At 45.7% G+C, this 23,674-nt stretch overlaps 2 protein-coding genes across 9 annotated transcripts in view; one reads left to right on the top strand and one right to left on the bottom strand.

The window, feature by feature from the left end:
• LOC311524139 (uncharacterized protein) overlaps positions 1-21,068 on the bottom strand; it is a 31,634-nt gene extending 10,566 nt beyond the window's left edge. The window contains exon 1 of the mRNA XM_084634940.1: positions 20,988-21,068. The gene's annotated coding sequence lies outside the window, so the exon portion shown is untranslated. The remainder of the gene's footprint in view (positions 1-20,987) is intronic.
• CFAP20DC (CFAP20 domain containing) overlaps positions 20,917-23,674 on the top strand; it is a 171,430-nt gene continuing 168,672 nt past the window's right edge. For 5 of the 8 annotated variants that reach the window (XM_084634933.1, XM_084634932.1, XM_084634936.1 and 2 more), the window contains exon 1: positions 21,630-21,892. The gene's annotated coding sequence lies outside the window, so the exon portion shown is untranslated. Of the gene's footprint in view, positions 21,103-21,629; positions 21,893-23,674 lie in introns of those variants that run through there. The other 3 variants (XM_084634935.1, XM_084634931.1, XM_084634930.1) reach the window with 3 other exon arrangements.

Raw genomic sequence — 23,674 nt, 5'->3', positions numbered from 1 at the left:
TTGCTTTGAAAAGGAACTGGGGGAGTGAAGAGGGCTGACTGTAATTGTATAATAGGTCTACAGAGTCTGCTATGGGCGCTGCTGCCATAGAATGAGAATGAAGGAATCAAAAATGCTTTGCATTGTCAGCGCCAGAGATCACAGTGAGAGGAACAGGACAAGCCAATACAAAATGCGTTTTGCTTTTGTAGCTCTTTACAGTGATCCCTTTCAGGTTTCAAGCTCAGTACGAGTGGCCTTGAATATATATTCAGAATGTGGTCTGAAAGGCATTTGAGTTTGGTGACCAGCCCCTGAGGTATCCTCTCCAAACATTCCTACTCATCCTTTGATGCAGCTGCTGCTATGAGCATCACAAATGAGCAGTATCCAGCACAGTAGATGTGGTGGACTAGTTTCTGCTTTCGGTCAGTCATCCTGGTATAAGTTCAGAATAACTCTTCTTACCCCATCTGGAGTGTTCTGAATGCCAGCTTTTTTGCACTGTTCTAGTGGTTCAAAGCAACCTTAAAGATCAGTGTGAGAAGTCTTTGGCATACGACCTCTACAGTAGATCTTAAACCACTTCATGTAATGGGGGCATTTCCAGTGCGTCTTGAAGTCACAGGGATTCCTGGCTGTCAGAACAGTCTCTGGGGGGCAACACATATTAGATCAGCTTTCGGGCTGCTCTAATTTACAGTGGGCATTGGAACAACAGTCACATGGCCTCAAGCTGTTGGAGGTATGAAGGATTCTATAGTGCCCACCTTCAGCTGCAAATACAGCTGAGCATCTGACCCTCTACAGGGGATTGAAGCATGAAAAGAATGTCTGTAAATAGCTACAAAAGCAAGAAGCATTTTGTATTGGCTTGCCCTGCTCCTCTTGCTGTGATCTCTGCACATTGGCATCCTGGCCCTGATATATGCAAAACATTTTTCATTGCTTCATTCTTGCTCTGGGGCAGGGGTACACATTACACAGACATTTATAAATGTAACAATCAATAATCCCAAAATTCCATTTCAGAGCAAACATGTTACTTGCAAAGGGCACTGCTATTGGGGATATGTTTTTAGAGAAAATTCAGTTTAGGTACCCTACCTTGAAATTTTGCAAAGAATTAATATAGGCTACATGTAAGATTTGGGGGGCGTGAGAGTGGGGATTAGTACCTTTAGGTAGAAATAGTTATTACCAGAATCTTATAAAATCCTTGCTGGGTAAGACAATTTGGTAGGTAAGATTAGCCTTTTTTAAGACCACGAAAGGTAGAGTCATATATTCAACAGCTTGAATTTATACAGGATTTTATTCCCGTGGATTAACTCCAGATTTAAAACAATATGCCTGACAGCAGAATCTGACCTGCTAGTTTGTAATATGATGGATTGTGTAAACCTAAAAGACAACATCAAGATGTTTTGTGGTATTTCTGTGAAAGATGTATGATGTTACCTGGATCTGTCAACTTGGCCTACAACATAAAAGGGCCATATAAAACATATGCATGATGATGTCAAGTTGCCAGTTTGGATAAAGCATCACAACAAGGAGATCCGGACAAGGCAATTAAAAATACTGCTTCTTCTGCCAAATCAAATTTCTGCCTCACGCTGGGAGGTGAGTACAAGCCAATTAAAAATATATATTTATTTAATGCTGCTTTCGCTCTCTTCCTTTTGTCATATTGCCATTTGTTATCTGGTGGGCCTGAAACATATGGAGCTGTTCTCACGGTACCATCACAGCCAGCAGCAATGTTTATTTTACTGGGCTCCCCCAAGCATCCTAGGGCACCATGCCATTTCCACAGTGAGGTCTGCTCCTTTTAAGTAGTTTATGCCATTGCTCTGTCTTCTATCTTTCCTAAATCCTAAGTTAAAGAGTATGAAATGTAAAAATGAAACAAAGTCTGGGAATTCACTGGGCCTGATTCTTTTCTCACCTACACAGGCTTTACACAAATGTAATTCCCACTGACTTCAGTGGAACTGCTCCTGATTGACTCCAAGAGTAGGGATAGCAGAATCAGGCAGTGGCATTAACATTGTACACTCGATTTTAAGGGCCAAAAAATGACTGATAAATTATGAAAAACAACCACAGCAAAATCCTCTTTTGGCCACTTTAAAGTTTTCTGCATTTCTTTCACTCCTTGTGAGTTAACTAGACCCAAGCAATACCCTTTTCAGGACTGACTACTTCAGAGTCACCTTTCTCCAGGTATTGGAATATCACAGCCTAGCCCAAATTCTATTGTCAGTTAATAGATTCCAAGGCCAGAAGGGACCATTGTGACATCTAGTCTGAACTCCTATACAACACAGGCCGTGTAATATATAATTCCTAGAACAAATCTTTTAGAAAAACATCAAATCTTAATTTAAAAAATTTCAGTAATGGAGAATCCACCACAACCCATGGTAAATGGTTCCAACAATTAATTAGCCTCGCTTTTAATCATTTATGCCTTATATCCAGTGTGAATTTGTCTAGTTTCAACTTCCAGCCATTGGATCACATTATACCTTTCTCTGCTACATTGAAGAGCCCATTATTAAATATTTGTTTCCCAGGTAGATACTTATAGACTGTGATCAAGTCACCCTTTAACCTTCTCTTTGTTAAGCTAAATAGATTGAGCTCTTTGAGTTGATTACTATAAGGCATGTTTTTAAAATCCTTTAATCATTCTCATGGCTCTTTTCTGAACCCTCTCCAATTTATCACCATTGTTCTTGAATTGTGGGCACCAGAAGTGGACACAGCAGTCCAGCAGCAGTCGCATCAGTACCAAAAAGAGAGGTAAAATAACTTCTTTACTCCTACTCAAGATTCCCGTTTATGGCCACAGCATCACACTGGCAGTTCATGTTCAGTTGACCCTACTGAAGTCAATAGAATTTTGCTCCTTATCTTTACCTTAGGTTTGCGTACTATTGAAAGAGGTCACATTCTGGAGTGATTGCCCCAACGGTTACATGGGATGAGGATCCTCTCATCTCATCAATAGACAAAAGAGGGGTGAGCAGTCCACAGCAGCCTTCTCTTTTCCCCCAGATCTCATAAAGGGCAAATATCTTTGAAAAATTGGGCCCAAGCCCTGCAGAGCTTGGACCATTTGGTATAATCATGATGCCTCTGCACAAATCACCCCTCGCCCACACACACAACAAGCCTTGAATATGTTTATCTTTTGTACTATGCTGCCATTAGATCCCCTATCATCCTGTCCTGTATGCTTCTCCCCTGCCAGTAGATATTTGGAACTCCTGGCAGGGCAGTTAATGCTGAAAATATCGTCATTAATGTACACAGTAATTTGCAGTTTGACGTTTCTACTTTGCAAGGATAGCACGCTGTGCAGAACAGGTGCGCCCTCTCCCAAACTACTCCCACCCTCGCTGCAAGCTTCTGCAGGTAGGGAATTAATGCAACATAGCTGGTGACAAATCACTCCAGGGTGGAAGAAACTGCCATCTCTCTTTTAACTGGCCCCCAAATCCTAATTCTTTGCACTCATTCAAGCTACCTAGTGAAGAGGAGCATATAGCCCTTGTTGTTCTAGATCTGTGAAATCCTTGTGAAAACTCAAATAATCAGTCCACATGAACAAGGGTTGTTGCTGTTATCTCTAACAATGTAAACTGGTAAGCAAGCAATGTATCTCTTCACCTGCATTATCTCTTATGAGGATAACTACTCATGCATAGCAGCGGCAGAGTACTTATAACACTGAACTCATTAATTTAAAGTGGGCCTTATAGTAATCCATGTTATTCACACTGTTTTTTGTACAGCATAAGCAATTAATCTAAAGCCACACTTGATTCATGTTTTCCAAGTGAACAGTGTATTCATGTCATCTTGCCTGCTGTTAAGCAGCATGTGCGGTTTTATAAAGGGTATGTGGTAAAAAATTTGTTTCAGTGGGTATGGCCTTTGTTCATGCTCCATGACATGTACATGTAAAGAAAAATTGCCAATTTCCTGTTAGAAACATTTTTATGGCATGTACATTCTGTCTTAAAACAAATGCAGTCATGACTTATAGCATGCACTCACTCCCCAGGATACACCCTTACGTCAGATTGCAGAGACTCTTCCACTCCAGCACTCCCTATTGTTCCTGGTTCCACAATGGTTTGCTGCTACTGCGACCAAGCCCTCCACCCAAGTCACCTCTCAGTCCAGACCTCTTCTGCAGCTAACAAAAAACATATTAAATCTCAACTCAAAATAGGCAGCTGGGCATTAAACTCTATAGTATGTAAACACTAGCCCTTCCTAGAGATCCATGGCGGGTGTTGTCAAGGTTACGCCCCTTGCTGGGCCAGGTTACTAAGGTAAGGACAGGAACACCCTTGCCTCTCATAGCTTCACCCAGAATTAGCACCTAATAAAAGCAGTCTACCCTTTTTATCTGGCCTGCTGAGCTCTGATTGGCCTCTACCTGTTCCTGGCCCTTCTAGGTGCCAGAGGACCAACTCTCACTGGTTCTGCCTGCAGCTGATCATAGGAGGCCTCTCTGGGCAACCCCTTGAGGTCGGAACTCACTGCTCCTCCTTTCCAGCAGGGTTCCTTCTTAGGGCAGAGTGTGCCTAGGCAGTGGGGCTGGCACCAGGGGACAGGCAATGCCTGTAGGCCCCATCACACTTGGTAAAAAAAGCATATAATACATGTGCCTTGGCCTGTTTTTATCAATGACTGCCTTTTAGTAGGTTTCAGAGTAGCAGCCATGTTAGTCTGTATCCACAAAAAGAAAAGGAGGACTTGTGGCACCTTAGAGACTAACACATTTATTTGAGCATCAGCTTTTGTGAGCTACAGCTCACTTCATGCATCTGATGAAGTGAGCTGTAACTCACAAAAGCTGATGCTCAAATAAATGTGTTAGTCTCTAAGGTGCCACAAGTCCTCCTTTTCTTTTTGCTTTTTAGTACAGAACTGACTGTCTGGAAGAGGAAGTGCACACCTGTTTTGCACACAGATCGAACTCATGATCACATCAGAGGACTTGGATGACTGACTACTCAGTTGTAACACTGTAAACATGAAGTTTTATTCCATGCTCCAGAAACAAGCAAACGGACATGTTTACACAAATGTTGCATAACAGCGTATTGCGTATCGATGTAGGACTTTAATTCAAGCCCTAAATTATCAGGAAAAGAGAGATAATAGCCCAAGTATCCCCTGCAGCTATACAAAATCTTTCCCTTATAAACCTACAAATCCACATATTTCTGTTATCCATAGTGTGGAACACTCTATACAGTTAGTAAAGATTGAGGGACAGAGGAAATCTATGAGAGAGAAGACAGGCACATGAATGTTCAAAATCCACTGCATCCATCATCTTTTGAAAGAGTAATCTATAAATACAAAGTGAATTACCAGAGCACAAAGCAGTTTAGGGGAACTTATTGAACCGTATTAAAAGTGACTTGAATACTAATATTGCCTATACATAACTATTTAGATCAAAAGTGTATCAGTATCATATGCACTACATTATTTCATGAAAAGTTACACTGGGTTTAAACTCTTAATTTATTTTCATATTGTATTGTATTTTATATCAATTCCATGTTACCTCTTCTTGGGCTTGATTCTATAAGGTCTTGAGCATGCTTAACTCCAAGGAAGCCAATGAGTGGAAATGCTCACCATTTCTCAAAATTTGTCTTTGAGTTTGTATATTTATCTGCATTTCTGTGTGTGTGTGTTATTTGACTGCACTTGTGTGCTGTGTGTACATTATCTTCATCAAAAATGTATTCAAAATATATAAAGATATCAAAATAGTCCTCTATATGTAGCGCATAACATGAGAAACTTTAAACCATAACAATGTGAACAAGAAATAAGTAAAATAGCCGTAGTTTTTAGAACTGTGTAAGTTAGATGGATGAACTAAACCAAACTATATGTTGGCCATTTTTTAAAATCTTTTCAGTGAAAAAATAGTACGATGGAAGGAAGACAAAAATCAGAATGAATAAGGACTTTGTTTTATCCTGTCTTAGCACAAAAGAACATAGGAAATGCCACATAAGAACAGACCATTTTGGGCTGTCAAATCCAATAGCCTGACTCTGATATACTTGATATTGCTTCAGAGGAAAACCTCCCACTCTTCTCCATTGTTTAATTCTGTGCCATAAAAGGTAAAGGAACTGCTTTTTTACTCCAGATAGTAAACAGTTTATGCCCTCAAGCACATGGATTTTTAACCTTGCTAGTGTGACTCCAAATATTATTTCTCTTCATACAAATGCCTAACCCCTTTTAAGCTTGCTAAACTATTAGTGAATTTCACAGATTAAATAACTGTATATATATAACTAAATCCATGCAGTGATCAGATAGATAAAAGGCTCTATGGCAAAGCCATCAGTTCTTTTTAAGGTTAAAACCTTCTGAAATATTGAGGGTAAGATGAAAATAGTTTATTTCCAGACTGACAACTCTAAATAGACAATGTACTCCGTGTATCATATAAATTAATCTAAACTGAGTTCTAAAGAAATCATGGGAAACTTAACTGCATTATATAAAGATCAATCGTATACCATTAAAATGGCTCCATTGGATAGACAAAAGCAGCTAATGCTATTTAGAGTTCCTACTGATTATGTATTTTTTAGTAATCTAAACAATCAATTATTTAGTACTCAAGTTGACATCAATGAAGTAGTTTCAAAACTCTGAGTTAAATGAGGGCTAACAGACATTAAAAGGGATGACACAATGTCTCCTGATACACTATAAAAGCTGAAATAAAACTACTGATATACCAATATGGTTATGGGGTGTCAGAACAGGACTATAATTACTCTAATAGCATCTTAACAGCTGCAAAGAAAACGCTTAGCTTTAAGGTAACTATAAGAATGAAGCACAGATTGCCCCCGTACAATAGTAAAACAAAATAAGCTGCCACTTTTCCGAGATGCTCTCATTTGCTGGTATATACATTAATGAAATGCTCTGAAGGGATAGAGTTCATTACTACAAATGTTGCACAGAGCTGTCAGATCATCTTTCAGTTAATGACAGCAAGTTTATCGGCTATTTCCGTAGTTTGTTGAGCAACATACTTGTAAATGAAAATCTGTTGCCCTAAACTAAATGGATCACAAGTATAATTGAGGAACTTAGTATTTATTGCTGAATGCAGTTTCATACATCCAAGGAAACTTCCCCAACAACTGTGGCTAAAGGGTCTATGTTTTCTTGTTAAATACTTGCTGCTCCTGGTTTTCAAAGTTTAAAAGTTTGCTGAATAATTAACTGGGTTAAAATTTGGCAAATATGCCCTCATTCTGAAATCTGATACATGTGGGTGGACCCCAGTAAAGTCTGACAATACGCAGATCTCAATTACAATTTTTAGGACTGTGCTCCACATTGGAGGATTACAAAGATATTTTGTGCCCAATACCTCCTGGAGTAGAGCACATTATCTTTGTTTCACTCAACTGCAAGTTGCAGCACGTATTCTTCTCTGCACCTGGACAAGTTTGTTGACCACTGTGGAGAGGAAACAGAGACATGGACCTGCTCCCTCACTATCCTTTCCTGCTCACTTCCAAGGGGCTAGTTCCACTTTGGGTGCTAAATTCTCATGCTCAGGAAAATACAAGACTGCTTGGCCAATGCACTGGAGTGCCGGGGGAGGGGCGGACGTGCTCCTTGTTCCTCTATCCCTTCTTGAGCAACTCCCTTGACCCTAGTTCTCAGAACCCTCTCTAAGCAAAAGTGTGATTCCACAGCATAGAAACAGGTAACCTGACCAAAATCAGATCTGCACTAAATTTGCTAGTTTCCCTTGTGGTTTGGGGAAGTGGGAGCATACTCTGGAAAGTGACCTAGCCACACTCCCTCCACAAATCTGTAAATTCCACAGGGTTTCTGTGGGGTTTACTGAGAAGGGGAGAAATTCTGCAGACTTAGATGAGGTCTACACTTAAAATGCTGCATCAGCACAGCTGCACCCATGCAGCTGTAGTGCTTAGGCGACGAAGTGCCTACACCGACAAAAGAGCTTCTCCCATTGGCGTCGTTAATCCACCTCCCTGAGAGGCGGTAGTTATATTGATGAGAGAAGCTCTCCCATCAACGCAGTGCTGCCTAGAAGTGGGTTACGGTCAGTCTAACTGTGTTGCTTATGGGTGTGGATTTTTCACACTTTGAGTGACCTAGTTATATGGATATAGGTCTGCAGTGGATTCCCTCCCCTTTTCCATGCCTCCTCAACCAAATCTTGATTTCAGCTCCCCTCTACTTAAAGGGGAGAATGGGACCCTTAGAAAGAAAAGTGTCATTATCTTAAACTAATAGGGAAGGACAATATATCCATTTCCAGCAACTGGAAAATGTTGTTGGTCTGAAAGCTCAGGGAGAGCAGATAAGGAAAATGCAGCAATGAATTCCACCATTTTATCTATTTACAGTATTTTTAATCTGAGAGCATGTTACAAGTAAAAAATAAGACAAAATTAAATGTGTTGCTATTTATCTGTGATGGCTGCAGTACTAAAATATGTGCAATTCTACTCTAAACTGAAAATCAGGACTCATATCTGAAATAATATTTACATACTCCATGTGATTAAGTCTCTGGACGTTACTTTCTTCTGCCATTTGTCTCCTCAAGATGTCACTTCTTTCCACAATTCAAAGCTCTATCTTTGTCCTAGAATTCTTTTAATCAAATTCGGAGTTCTACCAGAAGAAACATTTCAGGAGATATAGTATAGGGATGCCTATTATAAAGGTTGCAGACAATCCTGATTATGGCATTTCCTAACTTTTGAGTGTTTGACTTTGCATCATAGAATATCAGGGATGGAAGGGACCTCAGGAAGTCATCTAGTCCAACCCCCTGCTCAAAGCAGGACCAATCCCCAACGAAATCATCCCAGCCAGGGCTTTCTCAACCCTGACCTTAAAAACTTATAAGGAAGGAGATTCCACCACCTCCCTAGGTAATGCATTCCAGTGTTTCACCACCCTCCGAGTGAAAAAGTTTTTCCTAATATCCAACCTAAACCTACTCCGCTGCAACTTGAGACTATTACTCCTCGTTCTGTCATCTGCTACCACTGAGAACAGTCTAGATCCATCCTCTTTGGAACCCCCTTTCAGATAGTTGAAAGCAGCTATCAAATCCCCCCTCATTCTTCTCTTCTGCAGACTAAACAATCCCAGTTCCCTCAGCCTCTCCTCATAAGTCATATGTTCCAGTCCCCTAATCATTTTTGTTGCCCTCCGCTGGACTCTTTCCAATTTTTCCACATCCTTCTTGGAGTGTGGGGCCCAAAACTGGACACAGTACTCCAGATGAGGCATCACCAGTGTCGAATAGAGGGGAACGATCATGTCCCTCGATCTGCTGGCTATGCCCCTACTTATACATCCCAAAATGCCATTGGCCTTCTTGGCAACAAGGGCACACTGTTGACTCATATCCAGCTTCTCATCCACTGTCACCCTTAGGTCCTTTTCTGCAGAACTGCTGCCTAGCCTTTCGGTCCCTAGTCTGTTACGGTGCATGGGATTCTTCCGTCCTAAGTGCAGGACCCTGCACTTATCCTTGTTGAACCTCATCAGATTTCTTTTGGCCCAATCCTCCAATTTGTCTAGGGCCCTCTGTATCCTATCCCTACCCTCCAGCGTATCTACCTCTCCTCCCAGTTTAGTGTCATCTGCAAACTTGCTGAGGGTGCAATCCACACCATCCTCCAGATCATTTATGAAGATATTGAACAAAATCCTTAATAATGTTCTTTTAATATAGCTATGTGTGTGTAATATAGCTTACCTGTACATAGCATAATAATTGAGGATTAGTTTTTGGTTACTAGGATACACACCAGTCAAGGAAGTCAACTGAGATATTAATCTCACAGATACCAGGATTTTTTCGAGGCATGTTGCCTGCCTAGAGCCAGCACTCGAGACATTATGGAAACGTTGCTGAGATTCATGGGCCCCTTTGACTACTACCCCATGCTGCTCATCCATGTAGACACTAATGATACTGCCAGGTCTGACCCTAAGCAGATCACCTGTGATTACAGGGCTCCAGGAGCAAAGATGAAGGGGTTAGGGATGCAGGTGTTCTCATCCATCCTCCTGGTTAAAGATAAGGGCCCAGGAGGGATACACACATCCTGGAGATGAATGCATGGCTACGCAGATGTCAACAGTAGGGTGCAGACTTCCTTGATCATTGGATGCTTTTCTGACGACAACTGGGAAGAGACGTGGTCAATCTGACCAAGAAGAGGAAGAGCATCTTTGCACACAGACCTAGCAATCTAGATTAGGTTCAAAGGCGGCAGATGACAAAAGCCCACTAGCAGGTATAAAAAAGGTGACCTTACCTGAGGGCTACGTGTGTTGGGGGGCGGAGGAAAGGGTTGGAAATTACAAGAGTGCCATAGGAACAAGAAGAGGGATAAGACTGGGGGAATCTGGAATCTGCTGAGCATGTTAGATGTCTTTACACAGTGCAAGGAGTATAGGAAATAAACAAGAAGAACTGGAAGTATTAGTAAATAACCTAAACTATGACTTAATGGGCACTACAGAGACTTGGTGGGATAAATCTAATGACTGGAACACTGGTATGAGAATACAGCTTGTTCAGGAAGGACAGGCAGAGACAAAAAGGAGGGAAGTTTTGCATTATACATCAAGAATATATCTATACACTTGTTCTGAGGTCCAGGAGAAGGTGAAAGGCAGATCAGATGAAAGTCTCTGGACAAAGATAAAAAGAAATGAGGGTAATGTCATGTTAAGGCTCTGCTACAGACCACCAAATCAGGAGATGGAGAAGGCATTTCTAAAACAACAGAAATATCCAAAACACAAGACCTGGTAGTAACTGGGGACTTTTTACTGTCTTTACTGTATTACTTGGTAAAGTAATAAGGCAAAACACGTGTCCAATAAATGCTTGAAATGTATTGGGGCCAACTTTTTGTTTCAGAAGGTGGAGGAAGTAACCGGGGCACAGCCATTTTAATTCTGATTCTGCATTGCAGGAAAATTGGTAGTGAAGGCAATTTGCATGAAAGTGATCATGAAAGGACATATTCCATGATTCTAAGGCAGGGGTGGGCAAACTATGGCGCAGGGGTGGGCAAACTATGGCCCAGGAGCCACATCTGTCCATCCAGACATTTTAATTCAACCCTGGAGCCCCTGCCAGGAAGCGGGGTCCGGGGCTTGTCCCGCTCCACATTGCTCCCAGAAGCAGCGGCATGTCCTCTCTCTGGCTCCTACACATAGGAGTAGCCAGGGGGCTCTGCACGCTGCCCCTTCCCCAAGTGCTGCCCAAGAAGTGGAACTGCAGCCAATGGGAGCTGCAGGGGCGGCGCCTGCGGACAAGACAGCGCGCAGAGCCGCCTGGCCGCACCTCCATGTAGGAGCCAAGAGGGGGGACATGCCGCTGTTTCTGGGAGCGGCTTGAGGTAAGCGCTGCCCAGAGCCTGCCCCCTGACCCTCTTCCATGCCCCATCCCTGATCCCCCTCCTGCCCTCTGAACCCCTCGGTCCCAGCCAGGAGCACCCTCCTGCACTCCCAACCCCTCATCCCCAGCCCCACCCCAGAGCCCGCATCCCCAGCCCCCAATTCTGTGAGCATTCATGGCCCGCCATACAATTTCCATACTCAGATGTGGCCCTCCCAAAAAGCTTGCCCACCCCTGTTCTAAGGAATGGAAGGAGAGAAGCAATGGACTTCAAAAAAGTAGATTTTAAAAAACTGTGAGCAACTAGGGGCAGAGCTCTTCTTGACCTGCTGCTCACAAACCGGGAAGAATTAGTAGAGGAAGCAAAAGTGGATGGGAACCTGGGAGGCAGTAACCATGAGATGGTCGAGTTCAGGATCCTGACACAAGGAAGAAAGGAGAACAGCAGAATACAGACCCTGGACTTCAGAAAAGCAGACTTTGACTCCCTCAGGGAACTGATGGGCAGGATCCCCTGGGAGAATAACATGAGGGGGAAAGGAATCCAGGAGAGCTGGCTGTATTTTAAAGAATCCTTATTGAGGTTACAGGGACAAACCATCCCAATGTGTAGAAAGAATAGTAAATATGGTAGGCGACCAGCTTGGCTTCACAGTGAAATCCTTTCTGATATTAAACACAAAAAAGAAGCTTACAAGAAGTGGAAGATTGGACAAATGACCAGGGAAGAGTATAAAAATACTGCTCAGGAATGCAAGAGTGAAATCAGGAAGGCCAAATCACACCTGGAGTTGCAGCTAGCAAGAGATGTTAAGAGTAACAAGAAGGGTTTCTTCAGGTATGTTAGCAACAAGAAGGAAGTCAAGGAAAGTGTGGGCCCCTTACTGAATGAGGGAGGCAACCTAGTGACAGAGGATGTGGAAAAAGCTAATGTACTCAATGCTTTTTTTGCCTCTGCCTTCATGAACAAGGTCAGCTCCCAGACTACTGCACTAGGCAGCACAGCACGGGGAGGAGGTGACCAGCCCTCTGTGGAGAAAGAAGTGGTTCGGGACTATATAGAAAAGCTGCACAAACACAAGTCCACGGGGCCGGATGCGCTGCATCTGAGAGTGCTAAAGGAGTTGGCAGATGTGACTGCAGAGCCATTCGCCATTATCTTTGAAAACTCATGGCGATCGGGGGAGGTCCCAGACGACTGGAAAAAGGCTAATGTAGTGCCCATCTTTAAAAAAAGGAAGGAGGAGGATCCTGGGAACTACAGGCCAGTCAGCCTCACCTCAGTCCCTGGAAAAATCCTGGAGCAGGTCCTCAAGAAAACAATTCTGAAGCACTTAGAGGAGACGAAAGTGATCAGGAACAGTCAGCAAGGATTCACCAAGGGCAAGTCATGCCTGACTAATCTAATTGCCTTCTATGACGAGATAACTGGCTCTGTGGATGAGGGGAAAGCAGTGGACGTGTTATTCCTTGACTTTAGCAAAGCTTTTGACATGGTCTCTCACAGTATTCTTGCCAGCAAGTTAAAGAAGTATGGGCTGGATGAATGGACTATAAGGTGGATAGAAAGCTGGCTAGATTGTCGGGCTCAACGGGTAGTGATCAATGGCTCCATGTCTAGTTGGCAGCCGGTATCAAGTGGATGCCCCAAGGGTCGGTCCTGGGGCCGGTTTTGTTCATTATCTTCATTAGTGATCTGGCGGATGGTGTGGATTGCACCCTCAGCAAGTTTGCAGGTGACACTAAACTGGGAGGGTAGGGATAGGATACAGGGGGACCTAGACGAATTAGATGATTGGGCCAAAAGAAATCGGATGAGGTTCAACAAGGACAAGTGCAGAGTCCTGCACTTATAACGGAAGAATCCCATGCACCGTTACAGACTAGGGACCGAAAGGCTAGGCAGCAGTTCTGCAGAAAAGGACCTAAGGGTTACAGTGGACGAGAAGCTGGATATGAGTCAACAGTGTGCCCTTGTTGCCAAGAAGGCCAATGGCATTTTGGGATGTATAAGTAGGGGCATTGCCAGCAGAGCGAGGGACGTGATCGTTTCCCTCTATTTGACATTGGTGATGCCTCATCTGGAGTACTGTGTCCCGTTTTGGGCCCCACACTCCAAGAAGGATGTGGAAAAATTGGAAAACGTCCAGCGGAGGACAACAAAAATGATTAGGGGACTGGAACACATGACTTATGAGGAGAGGCTGAGGGAACTGGGAATGTTTAGTCTGCAGAAGAGAAGAATGAGGGGGGATTTGATAGCTGCTTTCAACTACCTGAAAGGAGGTTCCAAAAAGGATGGATCTCGACTGTTCTCAGTGGCAGCAGATAAGAGAACAAGGAGTAATGGTCTCAAGTTGCAATGGGGTAGGTTTAGGTTGGATATTAGGAAAAACTTTTTCACTAGGAGGGTGGTGAAAATCTGGAATGCGTTACCTAGGGAGGTGGTGGAATCTCCTTCCTCTGAGGTTTTCAAGATCAGGCTTGACAAAGTCCTGGATGGGATGATTTAGTTGGAGATTGGTCCTGCTTTGAGCAGGGGGTTGGACTAGATGACCTCCTGAGGTCCCTTCCCGCCCATATATTTTAGGATTCTATGAACTCATGGAGGATAGGTGAGGTCCCAGAGGACTCAAGAAAGTCAAACAGTACTTATCTTTAAAAAGGGGAACAAAGAGGACCCAGAGAATTATAGACCAGTCAGCCTAACTTCCATACCTGGAAAGATACTGGAACAAATTATTAATTAATTTGAAACCACCTATAGGATAAACGGGTGATAAACAATAGCCTATATGGATTTGTAAAGAACAAATCTTACCAAACAAACCTAATTTCCCTTTTTGACAGGGTTACTGGCCCACCGGATAGGAGGGCCGTAGACGTGATTTATCTTGATTTTTTTTTTTAGAAAGGGTTTTGACATAGTTCCACATGACACTTTCATAAGCACACTAGGGAAATGTGGTGTAGATGAAATTACTATAAGGTGGATGCAAAAGTGGTTAAAGGACTGTACTCAGAATAATCATCAATGGTTCACTATCAAACTGGGTGGGGGAGGAGGCATGTAGTGGAGTTCCACAGAGGTCAGTCTTGTATCCAGTACTATTCAATATTAATGACTTGGAGTGTGGGATGGAGAGTATGCTTATAAAATTTGTGGGTCACACCAAGCTGGGAGGCGTTGCAAGCACTTTAGAAGGTAGGATTAGAATCCAAAATAATCATGACAAATTGAAGAACTGGTCTGAAAACAATGTGATTAAATTCAACAGAGACAAGTGCAATGTACTACACTAAGGAACAAAAAAGTCAAATGCACAATAGAAAATGGGGAATAACTAACTAGGCAGTATTGTTGCGAAAAGGATGTGAAGTTATAGCAGATCACACTGAATGAGAGTCAACAATGTAATGCAGTTGTAAAAAAGATTAATATTCTGGGGTGTATTAACAGTGTCACATGTAAGACACAGGAATCATAGAATATCAGGGTTGGAAGGGACCTCAGGAGGTCATCTAGTCCAACCCCCTGCTCAAAGCAGGACCAATCCCCAATTAAATCATCCCAGCCAGGGCTTTGTCAAGCCTGACCTTAAAAACTTCTAAGGAAGGAGATTCCACCACCTCCCTAGGTAACGCATTCCAGTGTTTCACCACCCTCCTAGTGAAAAAGTTTTTCCTAATATCCAACCTACACCTCCCCCACTGCAACTTGAGACTATTACTCCTTGTCCTGTCCTCTTCTACCACTAAGAATAGTCTAGAACCATCCTCTCTGGAACCCCCTTTCAGGTAGTTGAAAGCAGCTATCAAATCCCCCCCCATTCTTCTCTTCTGCAGACTAAACAATCCCAGTTCCCTCAGCCTCTCCTCATAAGTCATGTGTTCTAGACCCCTAATCATTTTTGTTGCCCTTTGCTGGACTCTCTCCAATTTATCCACATCCTTCTTGAAGTGTGGGGCCCAAAACTGGACACAGTACTCCAGATGAGGCCTCACCAATGTCGAATAGAGGGGGACGATCACGTCCCTCGATCTGCTCGCTATGCCCCTACTTATACATCCCAAAATGCCATTGGCCTTTTTGGCAACAAGGGCACACTGTTGACTCATATCCAGCTTCTCGTCCACTGTCACCCCTAGGTCCTTTTCCGCAGAACTGCTGCCTAGCCATTCGGTCCCTAGTCTGTAGCGGTGCATTGGGTTCTTCCGTCCTAAGTGCAGAACCCTGCACTTATCCTTGTTGAACCTCATCCGATTTCTTTTGGCCCAATCCTCCAATTTGTCTAGGGCCCTCTGTATCGTATCCCTACCCTCCAGCGTATCTACCACTCCTCCTAGTTTAGTATCATCTGTAAATTTGCTGAGAGTGCAATCCACACCATCCTCCAGATCATTTATGAAGATATTGAACAAAACCAGCCCCCGGACCGACCCCTGGGGCACTCCACTTGACACCAACTAGACTTGGAGCCATTGATCACTACCCGTTGAGCCCGACAATCTAGCCAACTTTCAACCCACTTTATAGTGCATTCATCCAGCCCATACTTCTTTAACTTGCTGACAAGAATACTGTGGGAGACCGTGTCAAAAGCTTTGCTAAAGTCAAGAAACAATATATCCACTGCTTTCCCTTCATCCACAGAACCAGTAATCTCATCATAGAAGGCGATTAGATTAGTCAGGCATGACCTTCCCTTGGTGAATCCATGCTGACTGTTCCTGATCACTTTCCTCTCAGGTAAGTGCGTCAGGATTGATTCCTTGAGGACCTGCTCCATGATTTTTCCGGGGACTGAGGTGAGGCTAACTGGCCTGTAGTTCCCAGGATCTTCCTTCTTCTGCACTACATTAGCCTTTTTCCAGTCATCTGGGACTTCCCCCGATTGCCACGAGTTTTCGAAGATAATGGCCAATGGAGGTAACTGTCCCACTCTACTTGGCATTGGTAAGGCCTTAGATCAGTCGTCTCCAACCTTTTCACATACAAGATCACTTTTTGAATTTAACATCAACCCAGGATCTACCCTGCCCCTTCCCCAAGGCCTCGCCCTACTCACTCCATTCCCCCCTCCCTCCATCGCTCTCTTCCCCACCCTTCACTCACTTTCACCGGGCTGGAGGAGGTGTGCAAAAGGGGGTGCAGGCTCTGGGCTGGGGCCAAGGGTGTGAGAGGGGGCTCTGGGCTGAGCCTGGGGCAGAAGATTGGGGTGCAGGAGTAAAGGGTGCAAGCTCTGGGAGGGAGATTGGCTGCAGGGGTCATATGGGCACAGTGCACCTAATCTCATAGAATCCACTGGACATTTCATGAATTTTAGATTTTATTAGTATCATTTGTGGTTTATAGATCCAAAATCCTCCAGGGATGGTCACAAATCAGTGTAGCATTCTCAAATGTGGGGTGTGCATTGGCTGAGCTTGGGGCAGTTGATTGAGGTGCAGGAGAGGGTGAGGGGTCTGGGAAGGAGTTTTGTGTTGGAGGGGGCTCTGGGCTGGTGCAGGTGATTGGGGTGCAGGAGGGAGGCGCATCAGGGCTCATGCCGGCTGCCTGTCTGCCCTGGCCTCATGCCGTTCCTGGAAGCGGCTGGCTGCTGGCAAATCTCTGCGGCCCCTGGCAGGGGGAGTGGGGCAGCAGGTCTCCATGCACTGCCCGTGCCCGCAAACTGCTGGGGGCAGGGTGCGGAGCTGCCTCTCCCCTTCCCACGCCAGGGGCTGCAGAGATGTGCCAGCAGCCAGCCACTTCTGGGAGTGGCGTGAGGCCACGGCAGGCAGGCACGCAGCCTGCCTGCCTGAGCCCTGCTGGACTTTTACCTGTCCGATCACTCTCGACTGGCAGAGGCTCCAGGATCGACGGATTGGCAACCACCGCCTTAGATAGACTATTATGTTCAGCTCTGGGCCCACACTTTAAGAAAAATGAGGACAAACTGGAGAGAGCTTAGAGGAGAGCAACAAAAATGATAAAAAAAGATTAGAAAACCACACCTATGAGGAAAGGTTAAAAAAAAGACTGGGTGTGTTTACTTTTGAGAAAAGAAGACTAAGGGAGGATCTGATAAGTCTTCACATATATTAAGGGCTCTTCAAAAGAAGACTGATCAATTGTGCTCCATGCCCACTGAAGGTAGGACAAGAAATAATAGGCTTAATCTGTAGCAAGGGAGATTTAGGTTAGATATTTGAAAAACTAGAAGGATAGTTATGCACTGGAAAATGTTTCCAAGGTAGGTTGTCTAAACCTCCAGTGATGGGAATTCCACAAACACCTATCAAGGATGGTCTAGGTATAGTTGGTCCTGCCTCAGCACAGGGAGCGGGACTAGATGACCTCTTGTGCGGGACTAGATGACCTCTTGTGGTCTCATGCAGCCCTACATGTCTGTGATTTTATTATGTGATGAGAAGAGACATGATATGATTCTTGATTTTGTAAAAAATATATTAACAGCCAGAAAGAATAACTCAATCCATTCACAGATGGTATTTCTCTTTACTTACTACTTCAAAGGAAGTTTGCAGTTTCCACTATAACTCATAATCCCTCTCTCTTCTAACTCTGCTCTAGCCAGTGACTCAGTAAATCTGGAATGATAGCACAGAGCTTTGGGACCTCCTGTAGGATGACAAGATGCTTTCTTACTTTGTCATTAGGATTACTATTTATTAGTTATGGTGCAATATAAGTGTACACAGCCTTTTACAGGAGATAAATTGCAACAGTCAGATAAGGGAATCCCAAACTGGAAGAGATGACAGTCTGAAAAGGCACAGGTAGGGCCAATTCAAAACAACGCAGTAAAGAACAAGCTGACAAATTGTCATTACAGCTGAAATGGAGCTTTACACAGCAGGGGAGGCCACTTGGCATACATTAACGGGCAGGCTGCTCCAAGCCTAACTGATGCTCTCATATAAGTCCGAGTCAGGAGTAGGTGAAAAAAATTACAGTAATATTCCCATGGCTATTGAGCCATGATATATCCATGGGGGGGGGGGGCCTTTAAAGAAGCCTGTTTTTAATATCACATATCAAATATTCTGTAGCACACTGAATAATCTAAATTAAGTCAATTCAGTTCCCAACATAATGCAGCTTACATTTGTATTTTAATTCAAAAGACAGGAGAACTAACCCCATATTGTGCTTGGGATCTTTCCAACAGGAAAGGGAGTCCATATGTTGGTGTTTCCTATTATATATTAAGGTGAAAAACGTGTGTTCATTGAAACAGGTTGTGAAGTGAACTGGGTTAAGTTTAGAGCATAGTAGAAGTGTACCAGAAGGTAAGAGACAAATTCACATTTTTCCTAAAAAATTATTAGTCAAGCACTTACAAAAAGCTAAACACACCCTTTTTAGACGTTCTAGTCAATGTATACTGTATAGTGGCCTAATTTCCAATCCTGATGTTTATACATCATCATGAATTAGTAACCATGCAATATTTAAACAATTCAAATATAGCAGTAAAGTGAGCAGTTAAAGAAAAAGAAAACAGTGGTCTAAGACAGGTGAAGATGGCTATTGAACTAATAAGAAATTCTATAGCAGTCATTATAAATATATTGCTACCAATCACACCTCAGAAGCATGACAGGCTACTTAGTCTACACTGGGGCTAAGTTTTATGATGGTTGGTTACTTTCTGGTTTTTACATTGATTAACTGTAATTTGTGAGTCACAAGGTGCCTAGAGCAAAGGTTAGGTGCCTTTTTGGTACAAACTGGTAGAAATCTAAATAAATACATAATTAAATTATAATGTTTCCCTCTCCCAGTGTCTCCATTTAATCATCACTCATTGCGGTTGGCAAAAGGCCTATTGGTCAGTTTTGTCCTGAACAGGCACATAGCTGCTTCCCCACATCACAGCTGCTTGCTACACTTACCTGATTAACCTTAGGCTTTTCTGCCCAAGTCTTAGCTTTTTGTGGAATTTTTCAGAACTTCAGGCCCTGCCTTCCTGTCACATAAGCTTCAGACTCTTTCGACAGAGCTGTGTGAAATGAATTTAACATCACTTTAGCTTAAACTACAGAGTTCCACTACCATCTGTTGTCTCCCCAAATCAGCCTAACAGTTCTTTCACCCTTCTTTGGAAGCTAACATCTTCTCTCTTTAGTCCTAACTCTGTAAACTATTTTTGTTATTTAGTAAACTGTACCAATTTTACCATTAAGGTTGTCCTTAACTTCTCAAAATATCAGAATTGGAAAAGGTACAGCAAAGGGCAACAAAAATGATTAAGAGTGTGGAACAGCTTCCGAACGAGGGGAGATTAAAAAGAATGGGACTTTTCAAACTGGAAAAAAGACCACTGTAAGGAGATATGAGAGAGGTTTATAAAATAATTAATGGTACCGAGAAAGTGAGTACAGAAGTGTTATTTACCTCTTCATATAACAGAAGAACCAAGAGTCCCCCAATTAAATTAAGAGGCAGCAGGTTTAAAACAAACAAAAGGAAGTACTTCTTCTCACAACACACAGTCACCCAGTTAAACTCATTGCCAGGAGATGTTGTGAAGACCAAAAGTATAACTAGGTTCAAAAAAGAATTAGGTAAGTTCATGCAGGATAGGTCGCAGCGATGGCTATTAGCCAAAATGGTTAGGGGTGCAACCCCATGCTCTGAGTATCCCTAGCCGCTGACTGACAGAAATTGGGAATGAACGACATGCGATGGCTCATTCAATAATTGCCTGTTCTGTTCATTCCCTCTGAAGCACCTGGCACTGGTGGCTGTCAGAAGACAGGATACTGGGCTAGATGGACCATTGGTTGGACCCAGTATGGCTGTTCTTCTGTTCTTTAGCACCCAACAAACTCTGATCAATACAACCTATTCTGTGGTAATACAGCACAGGACACCATGTCTTCTAAAATCCCAAGGTAACATGAGACAGCCAGATAGGTTTCATAACTGATTTAACTCTTCCCCTCTCCCTACCCGGACAATACTATAATCCTTAAAGTTCCACAGCTTCTTAGTAGGGTAGAATTAAATTCAATAATCAACCAGGATTGATTAAATTTAATCACTGGATGCATTTCCACTGAAAGCATCCGATGCAGTGAGCTGTAGCTCACGAAAGCTTATGCTCAAATAAATTTGTTAGTCTCTAAGGTGCCACAAGTCCTCCTGTTCTTTTAACCAGGGATGGGTTACTGAATTCTCCTCTCAGTAAGAATGATCCTATATACCTTAAAAAAAAAAAAAGACTGAAATTATATTCCTATGAAAAGGCAATAAACCTTTCGGAATAAACAGAGCTATCAAATGAACTACCCTTACAAGAGCGTGGGACTGAAATCGGAATCAAATTTACAAACAGAAAAAGAGGACCTGTGGCACCTCAGAGACTAACCAATTTATCTGAGCCTAAGTTTTCCCGAGCTACAGCTCACTTCATGGGACGCACGCAGTGGAAAATCTCTGCGTTTGCCCGTGATGTTACAGTAACGGGGCCCTTTCCTCCAGCCGCCGCTCTTTGGGGAAACACACCGGGCACCTGCACGCCGCCTCCAGTGGCCTGGAAACCCGCGACCCGACGACAGTCGCTCTCCGGCTCGCCGCAGCACAGCCGGGGCGGGCGGGGCGCAGCCCGCGGGGAGCCCGGGTCAGGAGCGGGCGAGCGGTTCGCGGACACCCCCGCGCCCCGGGCCTTGCGCGCGGGCCCAGGCAGCGTTCGGGGGGGGCGGAGGGGGGGGCGGGCCCCCGCAGGCCGCCCCGCCACACGCGGGCACGAGGCCCCGCTGCGGGGCGCCGGCTCCCAACCGCCACCCGGGTCACGAGGGCCAAGTCCGCCCCGGGCCCGGGGATTCCCACCCCAGGCTCTCCCCTCCCGCGCAGCCAGCCCGCGCCGGCCACGGGGGGGGGGGAGGGGGGCCACGGCTGCAGTCACCCCGTGCTGGGCCTCCCCGCTAGGCTCCCCTTTCCCGGCCCGCCTCCTCTGCGGCCCCACCCTCGGCAGCCCCGCGGCGCGCCCAGCCCGCTCCCCGCCGCCCTTCCCTCAGCGGGCGCGGGGGCCACCGCCCTCGGCTGTGCCCGGCAGCGGGGCGGGGGCGGGGGCGCTGCCTGCGGGCCGAGCCAGGAATGAGGCGGAGGCTCGCCTGGCTGGGGCGGGGTGGGGGGGGGACGATGCTGGGGCCTATCGATAACTCGGCGATCACCCCCGCCCCCCGGCACGCGTCGCCGCACGCCGCCTGTGTAAACGGGCGGGCGGGCACGAGCGGCCTCAAGCTCCGCCCACCCCCGTCGCCGCGCGGAGACCGGGCCCTGGGCCGCGCAGGCGCAGCGCGTGAGCTCTGCCGTGGGCGCGGATTCCTCCGGGGGTGACGTGATTCCCCCAGGTGAGAGGCGAGCCCCGCAGGTGAGGGGCCCCGCCCCCCCCGCGCACACTCCTCCCGGTGAGAACCCCCCCGCAGATGAAATGCTCCCCCCCCCGCCAAGTGAGAACCCCCCCCCGCAGGTGACGCGCTACCCCCCCGCCAAGTGAGAACCCCCCCCGCAGATGAAATGCTCCCCCCCCGCCAAGTGAGAACCCCCCCCGCAGGTGACGCGCTACCCCCCCGCCAAGTGAGAACCCCCCCCCCCGCAGGTGACGCGCTCTCCCCTCTCGCCCCCCCGCCAAGTGAGAACCCCCCCCGCAGGTGAAATGCTCCCCCCCCGCCAAGTGAGAACCCCCCCCGCAGGTGAAATGCTCCCCCCCCGCCAAGTGAGAACCCCCCCCCGCAGGTGACGCGCTACCCCCCCGCCAAGTGAGAACCCCCCCCCGCAGGTGACGCGCTCCCCCCCCCCGCCAAGTGAGAACCCCCCCCCCGCAGGTGAAATGCTCCCCCCCCCGCCAAGTGAGAAACCCCCCCCGCAGGTGACGCGCTACCCCCCCCGCCAAGTGAGAACCCCCCCCGCAGGTGAAATGCTCCCCCCCGCCAAGTGAGAAACCCCCCCCTGCACACTCCCCCAGGTGAAGCACTCTTCCCTGTTACACACTCCCCCCAGTGCGGACCCCCGGCAGGTGATGCACTCTCCCCTCTCACACACCACACACACACACACCCCCCCCCGCCAAGTGAGAACCCCCCACGGTGCGGTGCGTGCCCCCCCCCATGCACACGCCTGCAGATGAGACCCCCGGCAGGTGAAGCACTCTCCCCTTTCACACACTGCCCAGGTGAGACCCCCCCCGCAGGTGTGGTGCATGCCCCCCCCCCATGCACACTCCCTCAGGTGAGAACCCCTGCCTTGTCACACACTCCCTCAGAGGAGACATTCTTCCCAGCTTCTCTCACACACTCCCCTATGTGAGACCCCCATCCCCTTCATACACTGCCCGGGTGAGAAACTTAGGTGAGATGCTTCCCCTCCCAGATACAGTGCCCCAGGTGAGATGCTCATGCACTCCCCAAGGTGAAACCCCCCTGCAGGTGAGACCTTGCTTGGTGCTGTCCTCTCTGTGCCCTCGCAATGGTCCCCACAGGTGAGCCCCTCCGAGCCCCTCTGTATTTCCCCACATGAGCAGTGGTGGTGGGGATATTAACCCTCTCTGACCTTGGATCTGGCCAGGCTGTGGTGGACAGGTAGTTCAGCTGTTCTTCAGTATTGCCATGGAAACGTATGTGCTTTGCCATTGCAAGGGGGTATTTTATAGGATGGCAGCCTGTCACAATTAACTGCAATGGCGGTGCCTTAAAATGTCATTGCTGTGTATCAGAACATCAATCACTCTGTTGAAATGCGTGGTGAAGTGCTCTAAAATGTCTATTCCTTTATGGGGAGGGAGGCATGAATATAAAATATAGTTATCTAGTAAGTGAATAAAACATACAAACTAAAATATGGGATGACACCCCCATGCCAAAGAACCCAAAGAACTGTTATTGAAATGCATACGTCCAGTATGTACATGAGATAAACTCGAGCCATAATATTTGGATAAGGATCCAAAACTGTCCCCCCAAATTGGTGTTCAGCTCTGGGTTTTGCTTTGGGCTCCTCTCTAATTCGGTATTGCACTGTACAATGCTGAAAACAGACAAGGAGTGGTGTGTGGATGTTGGCAGTTTCTAGCTCCATGCTTATAGAATGCAGGATTTATATGATTCCTAAAAATCATATCAGTGATGGGAATGACAACCCAACCTATTGTATGCTGTTGCCTGAGCCAGGATTCTTCTCTGCTGTCTAGTCTT

This window comes from Lepidochelys olivacea, assembly GCF_965140295.1.
Source record: "Lepidochelys olivacea isolate rLepOli2 genome assembly, chromosome: 7".
NCBI lineage: Eukaryota > Metazoa > Chordata > Testudines > Cheloniidae > Lepidochelys > Lepidochelys olivacea.
Note: the sequence above shows the minus strand (reverse complement) of the source record. Positions and strands in the feature narration are given on the sequence as shown.